The sequence below is a fragment of the Sturnira hondurensis genome, unplaced genomic scaffold (genome assembly GCF_014824575.4).
Source record: "Sturnira hondurensis isolate 20B ecotype Veracruz unplaced genomic scaffold, ASM1482457v3 Scaffold0016462, whole genome shotgun sequence".
NCBI classification, from domain to species: Eukaryota; Metazoa; Chordata; class Mammalia; order Chiroptera; family Phyllostomidae; genus Sturnira; species Sturnira hondurensis.
The window spans coordinates 13,360,325-13,376,717 of record NW_028089093.1 but is presented as its reverse complement, the minus strand read 5'-3'; positions in this window follow the sequence as shown (position 1 = coordinate 13,376,717).

Here is a 16,393-nt window from a genome sequence, read left to right as displayed (position 1 = left end):
TCCTCCTGAATTCTTTTTATTTTAAAGATTTTATTCATCCGTCTTGGAGGGGAAGGGAAGGAGAGAGAGAGAGAGAAACATCAATGTATGGTTGCCTCTCATTCGACCCCTGCCGGGAACCGGGAACTGGCCTGCAACCCAGGCATGTGCCCTGACTGGGAATCGAACCGCGATCATGTGGTCTGCAGGCCTGTGCTCAACCCACTAAGCTACACCAGCCAGGGCCCTGAATTCTTTATATTGATTTATCTTTCAAATAGCTTAATTGTAAAATCCAGTAAGATTTTAAAAAAAGGAACCCAGTGTTATATACTTGCTTGCTTGAGAATGTCTACTGGTTGACATAATTCTTCATACATACTTGCAAATTAATTAAATTCTTGGTTTAAACTTACTTTGCCTCAGAACTTAATAAACATTATCTATAGTCTGAAGTTGATTGTTGCTACCTAAATGTAGAAGGTACACCTGGCATTCATTATCTGTACATGTACTGTATTTTTAAAACCTTAGGTACAAATATGAATGTATATTTTAGAAAATTCCAGTAATTTACCAGGATTCACCTTGATGTTGGTTATGTAACATCAGATTTTCTGAGACCCAATGTTTTTACTTATAAATTCAAGCCTAACAATTTTGGGAAAGTTTTCTTCTATTTTATTTATTGATGTATTTTCCTCTTTAGAAACATCAATTATGCAAATGTGAGATTTACCTTGTCTGTCTTTCACACATATCATCTTCTGCATGCTCTTTTTAGTACTCCATTCATACATTTCTTTCAAATCTATCTTGTCTTTCTTGATTTTTAAAAATCATGTTTTACTATTTTCTGTTGCTTTAATGTGGCTTTTCTATCCTTAATACTTTTTCCTTTTTTCCTTTTTGCAGTCCTGATTTGTATTTCATGTTTATCTTGTCTCAGTCTTTAATTTCTTTTTAAAAATATAGTATGTAGTTTTAAATATTTTTTGAAAATGTTTTCTGGATTTTTGAAATTAAAAATATGATAAATTTAACTTCTGATGATGATACTTTTCCTTTTTCTATATAATTATTTATGGTAATTTTTAGTGGAATACAAGAGCAGGAGAGTGGGTTAAAAATATTTTTACTTTGGCATATTTCAGCAGATGCTCTCAAGATTTAATTTTTATAGATTTTAAAGTTTTCTGCAAGAAAACTGCTAATTTCAATGGGGGAAGTTTCAATGTGGAACTCTCAAAGATATAATAAAAATATACTTGATGAACATATAAAAATAATAAATCTGAAATGAACAGAGGAATCCAAGCTAAGAATTTTACCAGTTCCTTGGGCAAAGGGAACTGTACATAAATAATAGCGAGTCTTTGATGCAAACAATTATGAGTTACCTCAAAGCAAAATGGATATATCCAGGTAATCTTTTAGTTGTCTTCATACAGTACCAATTAAAGAGATCCTTCCAGATTGTGTCACTGATAGAGACCTGTGTCAGATAGGTCCTATGAGTCCTCTGAAGACAAGTTCTGGTGCTCAAAGTGAGCAAGCAGAGAAACAGCCCTATTTATAAAAATGTTTTTAAAAGGCTCTGAACTTATGAACATTACCTATAGCCTGAAATGGATTGTTGCTACTGAAATGTACAAACACATAAACTAGAAATGCTAAGTTGTTAAATAGTTCTCTCAGCTCTTGAAATGAAGCTTCAGCAATTTCATCTTATTTTTGGCATCCCAGTTATGTTCATAAGCATGAAACAACCAGGCTGTGACTATATACTTAGCAGCAGAAAAGTTATAAAACCCATCTAAGTTGTGACACTTATACTTAACTTCGGGTCAGACCAATCAACCATAGCCCATTATAGAAAGCACCGTTAACAGTCTCTCAGAAGAATCAGTCATTTTGATTCCTGTGTGGAAGGCAGCTCATCAGTCACAACAAATTTGTCATCAGAATGGTTCTGGAAAGATTCTGGCACTACCAAGAGAGATACTATCTATATCTTCAAATATAGGACAATATTTGGTGTAATAATGCTGATACATATTATCAAAAGAGTGTAGGTAGCGAGCCTGATTTATGAATAGGCATTTGGAAAAGGAGCCCCTCTGAACAGGAATGTACCGAATCTTAGTATGCTATCCCAAATTCCATGGCTAACACTGCCATTGTGTAGGCCTACTTTCAAATAAGTTGTGAGAGCCCTGGCCAGGTAGCTCAGTTGTTTAGAGCATTGTCCCAATATCCCAAGGTTGTAGGTTTGATTGCCAGTCCGGGCACACGCAAGAATCAACCAGTGAATACATAAATAAGTGGAACAACAAACTGATATTTCTCCCTCTCTCCCTTCCTCTCACTCTAACATCAATCAATCAATAAAAAATTATAAACAAAATACAAAGTAGGTTGTAATGGAGTCTGATCTAGCTTTCAAAACAAGGAACCAATTCAAAACATATGGGTAATATAAACTGTGAATATGGGTAAATTAGATTATACATTTTTAATATTGCATTAGAATGAAGGGCTTGACATGCTAAAAACAGCCATTGATACATGTTTAAATGGTGATATAGAAATGTTATCACCAAACTGAGATTTTCAGACTTGAAGTTTACTGCAACTAAGTAATCAAAAGAGATTAAAAATAACTTCCTCGCTTATGATTTTATTTAATCTGAAGCTGCATCTGTTTCACAATTAAAATCGTCTTTCAGAGCACATTCTCCACACTTAGAGTGACACTGAGTTAGGGGGTACGCCTATGGCAGTTGCCACACAAATGAATCTTCGTAACTTTCTGAGATAGTTATCAACATATTTGATTCATTTAAGAATGTATTCTTTATGGAAACCAGTGGAGATTTTTCTTTTGAAGAAATAAGAGAATTTCCCTTCACTTCTACATTCCAATGGTTATTTATACTATTTTCACAATGTATTATCTTTCCTTCCTTTTATATTATCAAATTGTACTAGTATAAGGACTACATTTTCATGAACAACATAAAATACGGATGCGTATCATTCATATGATCTAATAACATTAAACTCCTTTTGGTATTCAATCTTTGGAATTCATTAAGCTGCAAGACATTTTAGGAAATATTCTTTTAAATTATTTATAAACTTAATATACCCTTGGGGCAAAATAAAGGAGAAAAGAAATATCTAGTTAGAAATATAAAAGATGGAAAGTTATTCATATCTCAAAATTGCCCCATTTAGGGATAATTTAATCAACTCAAACAAATGTTCTATAATTTTGCTTTCATTAATGAGATGACTAAGTTGGATACAGCAGGCAGAAAGCACATGCTTCATTGTGATGAGAGTTCTTTTCAGACAGAATGCTGAAGATTCTCTGAGCTTAAAAAGAACCATTCTTAGGGAGATTGTGTCTGTGATTAAAACAGGTCTTTATTAACTTGATGGTGACAAGAACATTTTTCATTTTCTCACTTAATGTTTTCTTTTTGCACTTTTTGTCACTTTTGTTGGCACAGATGGCAAATAGAGTCTCAGAGTCAAAAGGGAAGTAATTTATAACATGTGACAAAATGATTAGTGATGCAGCTAAGACTACACTAGGTCACTCCAGCTTCTCATCTACTGTGTTTTCTACCATTGGTGGACATTAGTTCATTTGTTTGTTTGCTCATTCATTCATTCAGCACCTGGTTTGGCACAGTGACAGGTTCAGGCAATGAACAGTGGCCTGGAGCTTCGTGCTGTGGTCACGGTATCATGGTAAATGTAACAGTGATACAATTTTCACATGATGATAGAGTATGACAAGTAAGACAAAGACCAGAAGTTATCATTTCAGTGGTGAGCAGCAGTGGTGAAATGTTGACAACAATGTCATTTCTAGAAGCATTCCTGCATTAGTTACAGTGAAACCCCTTAAGAGTTTCAGTAAAATCATCATTTTGGTGGACTTCTCTCTATTAGTTCAGTCACCATGCGTGAACTGGATGAGCTCCAGTGTTAAATATTGATTTTGTGCAAAATAAGCACTATTTTTGTAGGATTTCTGTTCTGCATATATGAATGCATGTGACTTCAGAAATTTTTGATGATCCTACTACTCTAAGAACTTACTTTTTAAATATTGCATTAGAATGAAGGCATTCCTCAATGCTGAGAATGCAGAAGAAAAATAAAACTACAATTGTTTTATAATCTACTTAAAAACATTTATTAAAAGAACTCTGCGTGTGAAAAAAGAAAAAAATGTATTGATGGCATTAAAAGTATGCAGTGTCAGTCTCCAAAGGACTCGAGAGTTTCTGGTGGTAGAACTGAGCAAGGACCTAGTTGATCATAAAGTGTCCTGTGAGGATGACAGAGGCAGAGGTTGGGAGAGCACCTGCTGGAGCCTGAGTGCATTCTGACCCTGATTTTGACCCTTAAGTAGCTGAGGGCCGTGGGCGTGTTATACCCCACCTGTTTACCACAAGGATAACAATAGCACCTGCCTTCTAAGCTTGTGAGAATTAGATGAATTTCTATGTAAAGAGCTCAGAATAGTCTGGCATAGAGGGAGCACTTTTGGCACATTTAGCCATGTTTACAGTAAAGTTTATTTTCTGTATCAAGGTTTTCGATATACTAATGCACATTGTGAATAATCGAGAAGGTGAAGTGCTGTAGAATTTCCCCACATCATTTGGCCTTTTGCTGAGGAACATCATTATAAGACTAATAATGCTCCCTTGGGGTATATGCTTGGGAAATACAAGGTGTTTAAAAATGTTTTGCATAAATGACAGAGAGTCACATTTATCAGAGGATCTTGACTTAAGAGCTTTTGCTTTATTTCCAAGATTCTAGATCTGGTTGAATAATTAAGGTGATTGATATAACAATACCTGTGTAATGATAATGATGATGATAACTAAAATAGTTTATTGCCTTTCTGTGCCAAATACTGCAACGAGTGTGGGATGCGTGCTATCTCATTCACTCCTTATAGAACCTCTATGAGTTTTAGTCAAAATGAAGAAACTGAGGCTTAGAAGGTTAAATAATTTATTCAAGCTCACAAGTTGCAGAATCACAGTGTGAATCTGTTTTTATCTGGTTCCAAAGCCCATATCTCCAACCACGAAGTGGTACTGTCTCCTGGATTTTGATAATAATACCCACAATTTGGGTGGCTAAGAGTAACATACATTAAGGAGCTTTGAAAACTCTTTAGAGCACAGAATGAGTATAGGGTATTAATAGTATTAAAATTATGCTTATGATATTTTAGCTTAATTCTGGGATTAAAACAGTATACTACTTATATGCTAGTTGTTTTGAAAGGTTCTCAAAATAAATAGTAGAAGATATAAAACCAATGAAGATTCAAAATATAAAAATGTATTTTTTCTGGAAGAACAACCAAATCAAGTGATCAAGTGTTGTTTGACTAATTTTGATAAGAAAGATCTAATCTTTTATAGGAAATTTTCCATGCAGAACATGTAAAACAACTATCCTTTTAAGAAATATGGAGAAAAACTTAACACATATACCAGGGTACCAGGTAGCAGACAAACAGTATAAAAATATCTAGTAATTTGAAAACGACTTTTAAATAAACACTAAAATTACTTAAGATTAAATCAAAAATACACAAATTCATTGTCAACATCCAAAAGTAGAATGTTGTTACTGTTTATTATCATATTTTTAAATTTTAGAAAATAAGGTCATTTCAATCCATACTGAATTGCAATTGTCTTAAAAAATCATATTTTTAACATCATAATTAAAAATAAGTTTTGAAATTATTTTTATTTGTAATATGTACATGTCATCATGTTGACCTTAAGCTGTTTCCTCTGTTCTTTGTACCCTCTAAGGTTTTACTTTTAATTTTGACTGTGTAATCTTACGATGGCACAGTTCTCCCGATTGCCACATGCAGACCTAAATCTGCCAGAGCGACTCTGCATAATGAGCACATGTGAACCTTTCCCTGCAAGTACAGCGGGTAAATACCCAGGTACTGTGGTGACAGGTGCAATGCGAATACACAGATGGAGAAACTGAAAGACTTCATTAACACCACATAATCTCACTAATGGCTGATACTTTAAGGGGTGGGGAAACTCTTTCATCAGGAATAAAAGGAAAGAAAGCAGCCGAAGCAAATCTGCATAAAGAGACCACTGTTTCCCTAGGTATTTGAGGCCAAGAACTACAAAAGGTCTGTATCTGTCCATTTTTTTATCTTGCAATATTGTTCTTGGAATATAGTCCCTTTTGTTCCTGATCTTTTCAGACAAAGTCTTGTGCCATTTCTCTTTTGCTCTCTATGCATCCCTGGTGACCTAGTCAATTCACGAAAATGTCACTTAACTTCAAATATCACTTATGTGCTTTGCAGCCAAGACCTCCCTCCTGACCTCCAGATCCCCATTGGGTATCCGATGCAATGATGAACACTTGTCATGTGTCAGGCAATATGCTAAGCACTTTGTAGACATTATCCCATATAATTTATCAAGAAATTGCTGAAGATTAGTAAAATTAACCCCATTTTATATTTGAGAGTAGGGAGACTTTCTTTAGCAATCTGAAATCTCACACAGATGCAATCCCTTCGACATTTTGTATATGTACTTCTCTTTGTCCTGTTCTTCTCTTTCTCCACTTTTTCACCGATATAAGCACAAACTCAACATTCTGGATGAACATGTGTGAGCTGTCAATGTACCATGTGCCCCAAATGACTTGTCCACCATTTTCCACATGTGCCCTGACCAACAAAGTACAGCCCATCTGGGAGTCGCTGATCTGAGAAGACTGCATACTGTATGATTCCAACTATATGGTATTCTAGAAAAGGCAAAACTATGAAGGCAATAAAAAAGAATAAAATTGAATCAAACATCTTGTGTTTTTATTGAAACCATGAAACACTACTATTTTCAACACCAACAGGCATGAAGGGCAATCACAAAGTAAAACTGTTAATTGCTATTTTTGGCAAATGAATGGGAAGCACTGCCTTATGAATGCCCTTCTATTCTGAAGAATGGATTTATATGCATACATTTTTATGTGTATATTTGCATATATATATACACATGTGTATATATGCACATATATAATATCTCCCTTCTAATATTTCATCTTAGACAAATAACAATTGAATAAAGGTAAAAGGTAAATCTTCTCTTCAGAATATATATATATACACACACACATATATATTTGTATTTATATCTCTCTTGAACAGAAACCTATTTGTTATTGGCATGCTTTTTTTGTTTGTTTTTTTGTTTTGTTTTTCTCAAAAGTGGAAAAGAAACTTCTGGGCCATGAATTGTTCTTTTTTCTGGTTTGTGTTTAGAAGGGAAAAGAGTCTAAAAGTTAAATTATAAGAGTAATTGAAGTAACTTTGTCTTTAACTTAAAAGCTACTGATTGATAATAGATATTCGGTTTGATGACAAAGCATGCAAAGTACTTCTACATTTTTATATAGTGAAATTATAATTGAGTGTTTTTATATTTTATAAATAGAAATAGAAACTGCTTTCTACTTTCACCAATTTCCCATGTTTTAAAAATACATATACTAAATTGATAATTAAGATTTTAGAGAGATAGCAATGTAACTTTTGAACTTGATTAATATAAACATTTCATTAGGAGTTGCATAATAACCTGCAGAGTGGAGAATAACAATTACATGCAGAATCTTTGCCTTCTTGTGATAACTAGTTGTGCTCTGGTGAGCAGACTGTCCTGAACAAAAGGTAGTATCAACACTGTTATGGCTCATTTTCCTTTTTAGTCACATCTATGAGAGTTCTAAAAATGAAGTCTTTAGATTAATTATAAATGCAGGGGCCAAATATTTAAAACCTCTTAAGAACAAAGTTATTTTCAATTATTCCACACTTGCACATTTTAGAAAATATATTAATATGAGACATATTCCACTAATTTAATATTCCTTTATTTTCCTGTTAAGTGAGCCCTGTGAGCAGTAGAGATAAAGACTACTTTAATTAAGTGTGCAATGAATTCCATAAAACTTAATTGAATACTTTATTTTCACGTGTTTATTTTCTCTTACTCAAATGCTTTTCAACCATGCTGTGTACAAATATTTTAAAGCTAATACTTCAAAGAATAAGGAAAGACTTTAGGGCCACTCAGTGCTTTCAAATTCCCTATGGAATTTTGGGCATGGCCTTCAGATTTTGAAGAGGAGAATGTTTTACCTTTTTAAGCCGACAATGTAAACATGTAAGTACATTTAAACAAGCCAGGCATTTAGAAGAGCCACAGTTATCTTGGTAAATGCAGATGTAATGACTGCTGCACATTTTGCCAATGATGACTTTTCACAAATGGACATCCACTCAGTTGCTCCTCAGGTCATCTGATTTTTGTCTTAAATTCTCTAATGTTTTCAGAGACAACATGAACTTTGATACTCAACCTCTAAACATAGCTGGCATTCACTCTACCTAGTATTTTGACCTGGCACCATGTGATTATATATCTACTCGTTCAAATAAATTATTCAGAAACTCCCAGACTTGTCTGAGCGTTGGCTGGCTAGCACAAAGGTTTACTGGCATATTACAGAAAGAATCTGGTCTATGGCCATACCACCCTGAATACGCCCGATCTGGTCAGAAAGAATCTGCATGTGTGTGTCTGTGAAACGAAGTAACTCATTATATTTTATCGTGAAACTGCCCTTCAGCTTCACATGTTCTTCCTCAGTTTTAGCAATTAGAAGAATTCTATACTTAAACTCATATTTATTAGATCCAGAGTCTGTTATTTTAAACTGATGGTTAGTTATTTTGAAAATTCTAAAGGGGCATTTTTGTTGTTTATGATATACTGATGCACCAAATACTGTCATTTAAATTACCAACACATGGTTCAGACAGAATACTGTGTGCTGCACCCATGTGCACACACTTCGCAGCTTCCTACCCTTTTTCTTTCATTCTTCTTCTTATTTTTCAATTATACTTGATACTTAATACTATGTTAGTTTTAGGCGTGCAGCATAGAGGTTAGACACTTACATTGTTTACAAAGTGATTCCCCGATATGTCTAGTACCCACCTGGCACCACACAGTTATTACAGAATTAGTGACTATATTCCCTATGTTGTACTTTATAACCCCATGACTATTTTGTAACTGTCTATGTGTACTTCTTTTACCTTCTCTCCCAGCCCCCACATTTATCTCCTTTTTGGCAACTATAATTTTGTCCTCTGCATCTATGAGTCTGTCTCTGTAGTACATATACACAGTGGAATTACTTGGCCGTGAGAAGTAAAATCTGTCCTGGCTGGTGTGACTCAGTGGATTGAGCACTGAGTGACATATTAATGTTTCTCTCTTTCACTTTCTCCCTCCCTCGCCCTTTCTCTAAAAGTAAATAAATACAATCTTTTAAAAAATAAAATCTTTCTATTTGTGACATGGGTGGATTTAGAAGGTATTAAACTAAATGAAATAAATCAGACAAAGACAAATATTTCACTTATATGTGGAATCTAAAAAATGAGCCAATGAAACAGAAATGGACTCATAGATATCCTCTTATTTCTTTATCTTTCTCTGTATCTCTTCATTCTTTCTAACAAACTTTCCATCTACCTTTCTTCTTCTCATTCCCTCTTCCAATATTTCTCTCTTTTACCATCTTTTCACTCATCTTTCTTCCCACTTATCATTCCTACATTCAAGACATATTTATGCATTTACCCTTTACTAAGAGATGGGCATATTATTTGTGCTACATCACTTAATAAAAGCCATTCATTTGGTTTGCATTTAAGTGAGTAGTATAAATGACTGAAAAGACATTAAAAATATGAAAAAAATAGCCCTGGCTCCTGTAAATCAGTTGATTGAGTGCCAGCCTGTGAACCAAAGGGTCACAGGTTCAATTCTCAGTCAGGGCACATGCCTAGGTTACAGGCCAAGTCCCTACTTGGGGATGTGTGAGAGGCAACCACACACTGATGTTTCTCTCCCTGTCTTTCTCCATCCCTTCCCCTCTCTTTAAAAATAATTAAATAAAAAATTTTTAAAAAAATTTAAAAAGCCCTGGATGGTGTGGGTCAGTGGTTTGAGCACCAGCCTGCAAACCAGAGGGTTGCCAGTTCAATTTCCAGTCAGGGCACATGCCTGGATTGTTGGCCAAGTCCCCAAGTAGGAGACATGCAGGAGGTAACCACACATTGATGTTTCTCTCTATCTCCCTTTCTCTCCCTCTCTCCCCCCTCTCTCACCACCTTCTGGACTTGTTCTAATCACAGACACCTGAGGCCTTGTACATAAACACAGTGACTTTCCATGAGAAGTATCAATGTCTGCTAACTGTGTGGCTTTCGCAGAAAATTAAACACGTGGGAGTAGATGCTACTCTGCAAGGCCCTATCATGTAAGGAGGGTAGCAAAGACATAAGAACAGCATTCGGGGAAACTGCCTTTGGCAGATGCAGGTAGTCTGACATAGAGAAAGTGATGAGTCAGAGAAATTGAAAGTACACAAGAAAAGGTTTTTGCTCAGGAAGCAAAAAAGAATAAAGACTGCCATTATTTTTCATGTCTACTCTATGCAGAATAAGTAGTATTTTAGTCACTATTGTATTTCCTGCATATAACGAAATACCTAGATTCTAGAAAGAGTTAAATAAATGTTTGCTAGAGAATAAGAAGGAAATAAAGGAAGAAAGAAAGAAGACAGAAGGAAATAAAGCAAGAAAGAAAGGTAGGCAAGTATGGGGGCAGGAAGGGCAGAAACAGATGAAGCAAAGTGAGTTAATCTACCAGTGTCTCATTTAATGTCAAATGGGAATTGGGAGTTTATGAGAGATGAAATAAGTAAAGTGCTTACTGCAATATCTGCTTTACTGGAAGCATTCAAGAAATGCTAAAATTCATCATCATCATCATCATCATCACCATCTCCTTGGAGCATCTTTAACAAGAAGTAAAATATCAGCAATGCTTTGGTTTGCCATGACCTACTAATATGTGTCAATAATCCTCCTACTTCCATTACAATCCTCTTCAGTTTAGCTTCTGATCAACCACTGGCAGTCCAAGAATCCACGCCTGGCACATTTACTAACTTCTTAGTTGCAAAATCCAGTGGGGAATTTTACATTTACGTCTTGCCTGCTTCATTGATCATTCATCATTGTTCCTGAACTCTTACTTCTGGAAGCCCTCAGCTCTGGCATTTGTGTCAACACCCTGTCTGGATTCCTCCTATGCCTTCAGCCATCACTGAGACTCCTTCCTGAGCTTCTTGCTCCAGAGAAGCTACAACTTGAGGAGTGGGATTCTTCAGAGCTCGAGAACAAAAGAATTCAAAAATTTAATTTATATTCTTAAAATTTAGTTAATTTTAAGAATAGAGAAAATGACCATAATAGCCTACATTAATTTGCAGACCAGATTCTAGAAAAAATTATTCTGCACATGTTAATGGCCCACACAGACTTCTATACTGGATCAAATATATTTTTCACAAAATAAAATGATAGGAATTTGATTTCTTTGCAAGTGATACAGCAAAGAAATGGAAGCCCTCAATCAGGTATAGTCAGTTGTTCTGAATGGCACTTAAACTTTTCAAATGACCATACTATCCTTTACAATTTTCAGAAATACGTGATGATGAGCTATAGGCAAGTATGTATCTTTTATTCTAAGAGTTTTAATCCCATTACTATTAGCCCTCAGGAATAGTTTTATAAATTCTATAATACTTTCACAGTGTATATTATACTTTGCTTTTATGTTCAGTTTTCTCCATGTTATTATTATAGAATACTAATTAGAAAAATTACCTGACATAACATATCCAAAATGATTATAGTTAACTTGGAGAAAACAGAAGAAATTCATCAAATAAATACACTTTCAGTGTCCTCACTGTTAATCCAATGAAGATCAGCAAATCTAGGCTTCAAATGCATACACATATGGCATTAGAGAACTAACCCAATTTGTGTTGACAGGAGCAGGTGTCTATAGGTAGGTCATTGAAAGTCATCATAAACCAGGGCAGGTTTCCTAGCTTATGAGTCTTAGTCTGTAGACACTTGTATCACATGATGGCCATAGGCACACACAGACATATGCACAGATGGGGGATTTGTGCCATGCTCCAAACTACAGCACATGAGGTTCACCTTGCACAATGTGGTTTATCATGCTGTTAACAGATGCATTTCATGATGAGAAATTGTTAGGGTATTATCTGGTGATGTTGCTGCTTCAAACATAAGTAGGTGTCCCATATGCCATGGATAAGGAGATAATTATGAAAAGATGTAGATTCTCATAGAAAGAAAATCTTCTAAGTAACTTTGCTCCAATCTAGAAAATCTGAGGTTATTTCCAGATAACCAGGGCCTGAGAAATATAGTTTGTTTTTTGAAAGAGAAATCAAATAACATCTTTCGAAAAGAGCCTTACATGCAAGGCATACAATGAAAAAAAGAGTATGTCATCCTTTGGTTATGATTTCTCTGCTTAACTTTTACAGTGTAAATGACAGCGAGCCCCATGATCATGCAGTGGCATCTTCAAACCACACCCACCACACCACCTCCTCCTTCAGAGTCTCTCCCACTTCAAGCTCCTCATCATCTCTGGCGTGGTCTACTGCCGTTATTTCTCTGTTCCCACATAGTCTACACAAATCAGCCATAAAATTAGAAATACAGTTTTAGACAGGTGAACTCCAAGCACAAAGTATTTAAATGGCTCTCTCCCACAGGACCAACTTCTAAGTATTCTGACTTGTTTTATGATCCATACCAATCTGGCTTCAACATTTTCTTTCAACCTTCTCTTTACTACTGAAAGCCTCAGACCAAGTGAAATGGAATTGGACAACACCTCTATTCCTTTGACTTGCCTGAACTTACCTTTTTCTGATTTTTCCTTACCTTTTTGAACAACTTTGGCATCACATCTTACAGAGGTCTTTCCTGACCCACTTTCTAATCTGCCCCTACTTTGTGCTTCCTCTCCACCTGAGCCTAACATACATCACCCTGAATTGTAAGCACTGCTTTCTCTAGAAAGAAGTCCAATTCTGTGTCCCATTGCACTCTGCACTGGAAGTGCTTTGCTCAGACCCAGTCGTGAATATCAACTGAGAATTCAGCTCAGGTTTTCAATTGAATGATTGGGTCAATTCTAATTTGCCCCGAAGGAGAAAAAAGCACTCACACCTATATGATTTAATTAAGTTATTTGGATTACATCAGATATAAGTAGTATTACAAATAATTAGAATGGATAGTGGCTATAAAAATAAAGATGTATTAGAAAAAGCTCTCTACCTGCCTTTTGGGGTTTAAAATACCATGGTGCTGCAATTGGCAGTCAGTGGTAAAACCGGGCTGGGAAATAAACTGTGAGAAGGACTAGGTTGGAGAACAGCTAATATTTACAAGGGCTGAGCTTGGTTTTAAGTGTTTCATAGGCGTTAACCCATTTAATGAGCACAATAATGCTACAGTGTAGGTGTGATCATGGAGTAGGGTTGGCACTGTTGTATTGCACAAAGGCACATGTAGAATGTGAGGACAGCGTGGAAATCTTGCCCCTATTCAGTGCATCTTGCCCTTGCCCTTGCCTGGGAATGAAGGGGCTCCTGTTTCTCCACACAAAGAACCTTTTCGGCAAAATTAATCAGCATCTGCCTTTTTTCAAATTCACATAAAGGCACACAATAAGCCAGTGGTGTCCCTGGAGGTAGTCTCTGTTGTTATTCCCATTTTACAGATGAGAAAATGGAGACAGAAAGAAATTAAGAAATCTTCCAAAGGTTACACAGCTAATGGGCAACAGCAATGAGGTACAAACTGGGCTCTGGGCTCCAGGGTCTGCACAGCTCACCACTGTGCTGCTTCTCTGTTACGTCTGGAGTGCTTTCCCCATGCTAGTTGGCATCTCTTGAATTTTGCATCATTAACTCCTTAGTCCTCATATAACCTATAAGGAACTAGCCCCTTAGGGCACACAGTGAAGTCTCAGTCTCTAATCCTAAGAAATGGTCCTTTGTGAGCATGGCTGTGCCCTGGTAGAAACAGAGCCAAAGAGATACTTATACTTCACTGATCAGAACTAATTGGCTGATTGCTATGCTTCAGACATCTTGTGACACAAAAGAGACTTTAATTAAAACAAAATATTATCTGTAGCACCAGGAGTTAAACTAGTGGGACCTGAGAAATGTAAGTTAGAACTGAAATTAATAGATATCTAGAATGCTCTAACAATATATTTATAGGGTATTATTATTGGTGGGGACATATACTGTATAAAACACAGAGTCAGAAAGAGTTGAATTTGAAAATGCAAAACTCAGTTTAGTCTATAATGCAGCATTTCATGTTAGAAGGAAAAGCATGGACTTCTTAAATAAAATTGGGACAACTGTGGTGGTAAATGGAAAAAATAAAATTGAATTTTAGAGAGAGAGGCAGGAAGAAGGAGAGAGACAAGGAGATTGAAACACCAATGTGAGAGAGAAACTGTGGTTAGTTGCCTCCTGTAAGCACCCCAACTGGGGATTAAACCTGAACCCTAGAGATAAGAATCAAACCCACAGCCGTTTGGTGTATAGGATGATGCTCCAACCAACTGAGCCACCTGGCCAAGCTGTAGTATGATTTTTAATAACACAAGTTGGACAAAGTTTAAATAAGCAAATAAATAATGCTATAATATTAGAATAAACACTTTTAAAAAACATAGTCTTATTTATTTATTTGCATATAAAAACAGTATTTTCTAGTTTTATGGAGATATAATTGACAAATAAAAAGTGCATAAACTTAGGGTATAACATGTGATGATTTGATATACATACACAGTGAAAACACTATGTTTTAAAAACAAAATAAAAAACAAGACTGAGAAAGCTATATATAAATTGACGTGGCATATTTTTCTTTTTTGTTTTTATTTTTGTTTAAGAATAAAACACACCTGTAGAATAATACATGGCACCAATAAGTTTGCTTTTTTCTGGGGAAGGGAACCGGGTAGCTTAGGATGAGAAGTGGTGAAACCTCTTCACTGCTTACTTGTTTTAGGCCATGTACTGAATCACTTATTCAAACAGTCACACTAAAAATACAAAACAAAACAAAACAAAACAAATCTTGATTTGACTCCCAGAGCTTTTACCTGGGGTAATTTAGGGCTAATTTTATTAAACTCTTGAAGACTCATTTTCTTTTTTTTTAAAGACTTTATTTATTTATTTTTTAGAGAGGGGAAAGGAGGGAGAAAGAAAGGGAGAGAAACAATGATGCAAGAAACATTGATCAGTGGCCTCTGGTACACATCCCAGCTGGGGACTGAACCTGCAACCCAGCCCTATGTCTGTCTTGACTGGGAATTGAACCTGGTGACCTTTTGTTGCATGGGATGATATCCAACCAACTAAGCCACACCAGTCATAGTGAGACTCATTTTCTTATCTGTGAAATGGTAATTACAGTTCCTGCCTCACAGAGGTTTATGATATTTAAATAAGATGATATATAGATAGCTTCTACTACAGACTCTAACTCATAGTAGACAAATACTACATCTCTCTGTTTTTTTCCTTCCTCTGATGACACAAAATCCAATAGCTACTGGTCCACGCAGGTAATATAAACATGTGACACAGGTTGCATGTAGGGACTATGACCAACTATGAGTACCTACCACTGAATGGCAGGTATTCACATTATTAAACATGTATATCAAAGTATAAAGCTTACACACTTATATAAAGTCTGTTGGCTGTTCTGTTGTCATTCTTGCTTTACACAGGGATCTGCATTTTATAAAATTATGTCATATACAGCATCTGTTTCAAACCACTAAAAATCATTTCAACTACATCACACTAACATTAAAATTAAAATAATTAATTCTTTTCGAATTAGGTTTCTTAATACCTTTCTCTAAGGTGGGTTATTTAACATTATTAGCTTTGCTTTTTCACAGAAAAAATATATTCAGAGAAATATGTAGCTACTGATTGCAGACCACAATTGGGAAGCCAAAGTGAAGGGTGACTCTAAGATCGTGGCTATCGCTCTTGGTGACAGGCTTGATAAAGAGAACACTGCTGCTTGCGGCTAATAAATCTGACTGAGGTAGGAGTCAGGCAGAGGTGACACAGTGAAGCCAAGTCAGACACTAACAACAGCAAAATCACACGCAAGTGGGCAAGATAATGGTCCAAAGCTATGAGAGAAAAATTTCAGGTACTATGGTCAGATTTAGGCGAGTAATGATTCAGTAGTCCTTGCCTAAACAAACTTCCTGTTTTGAATAAGCCAAGGTTAAATAAACAATAAAGTATTAAAAACATAACACTCGATTTT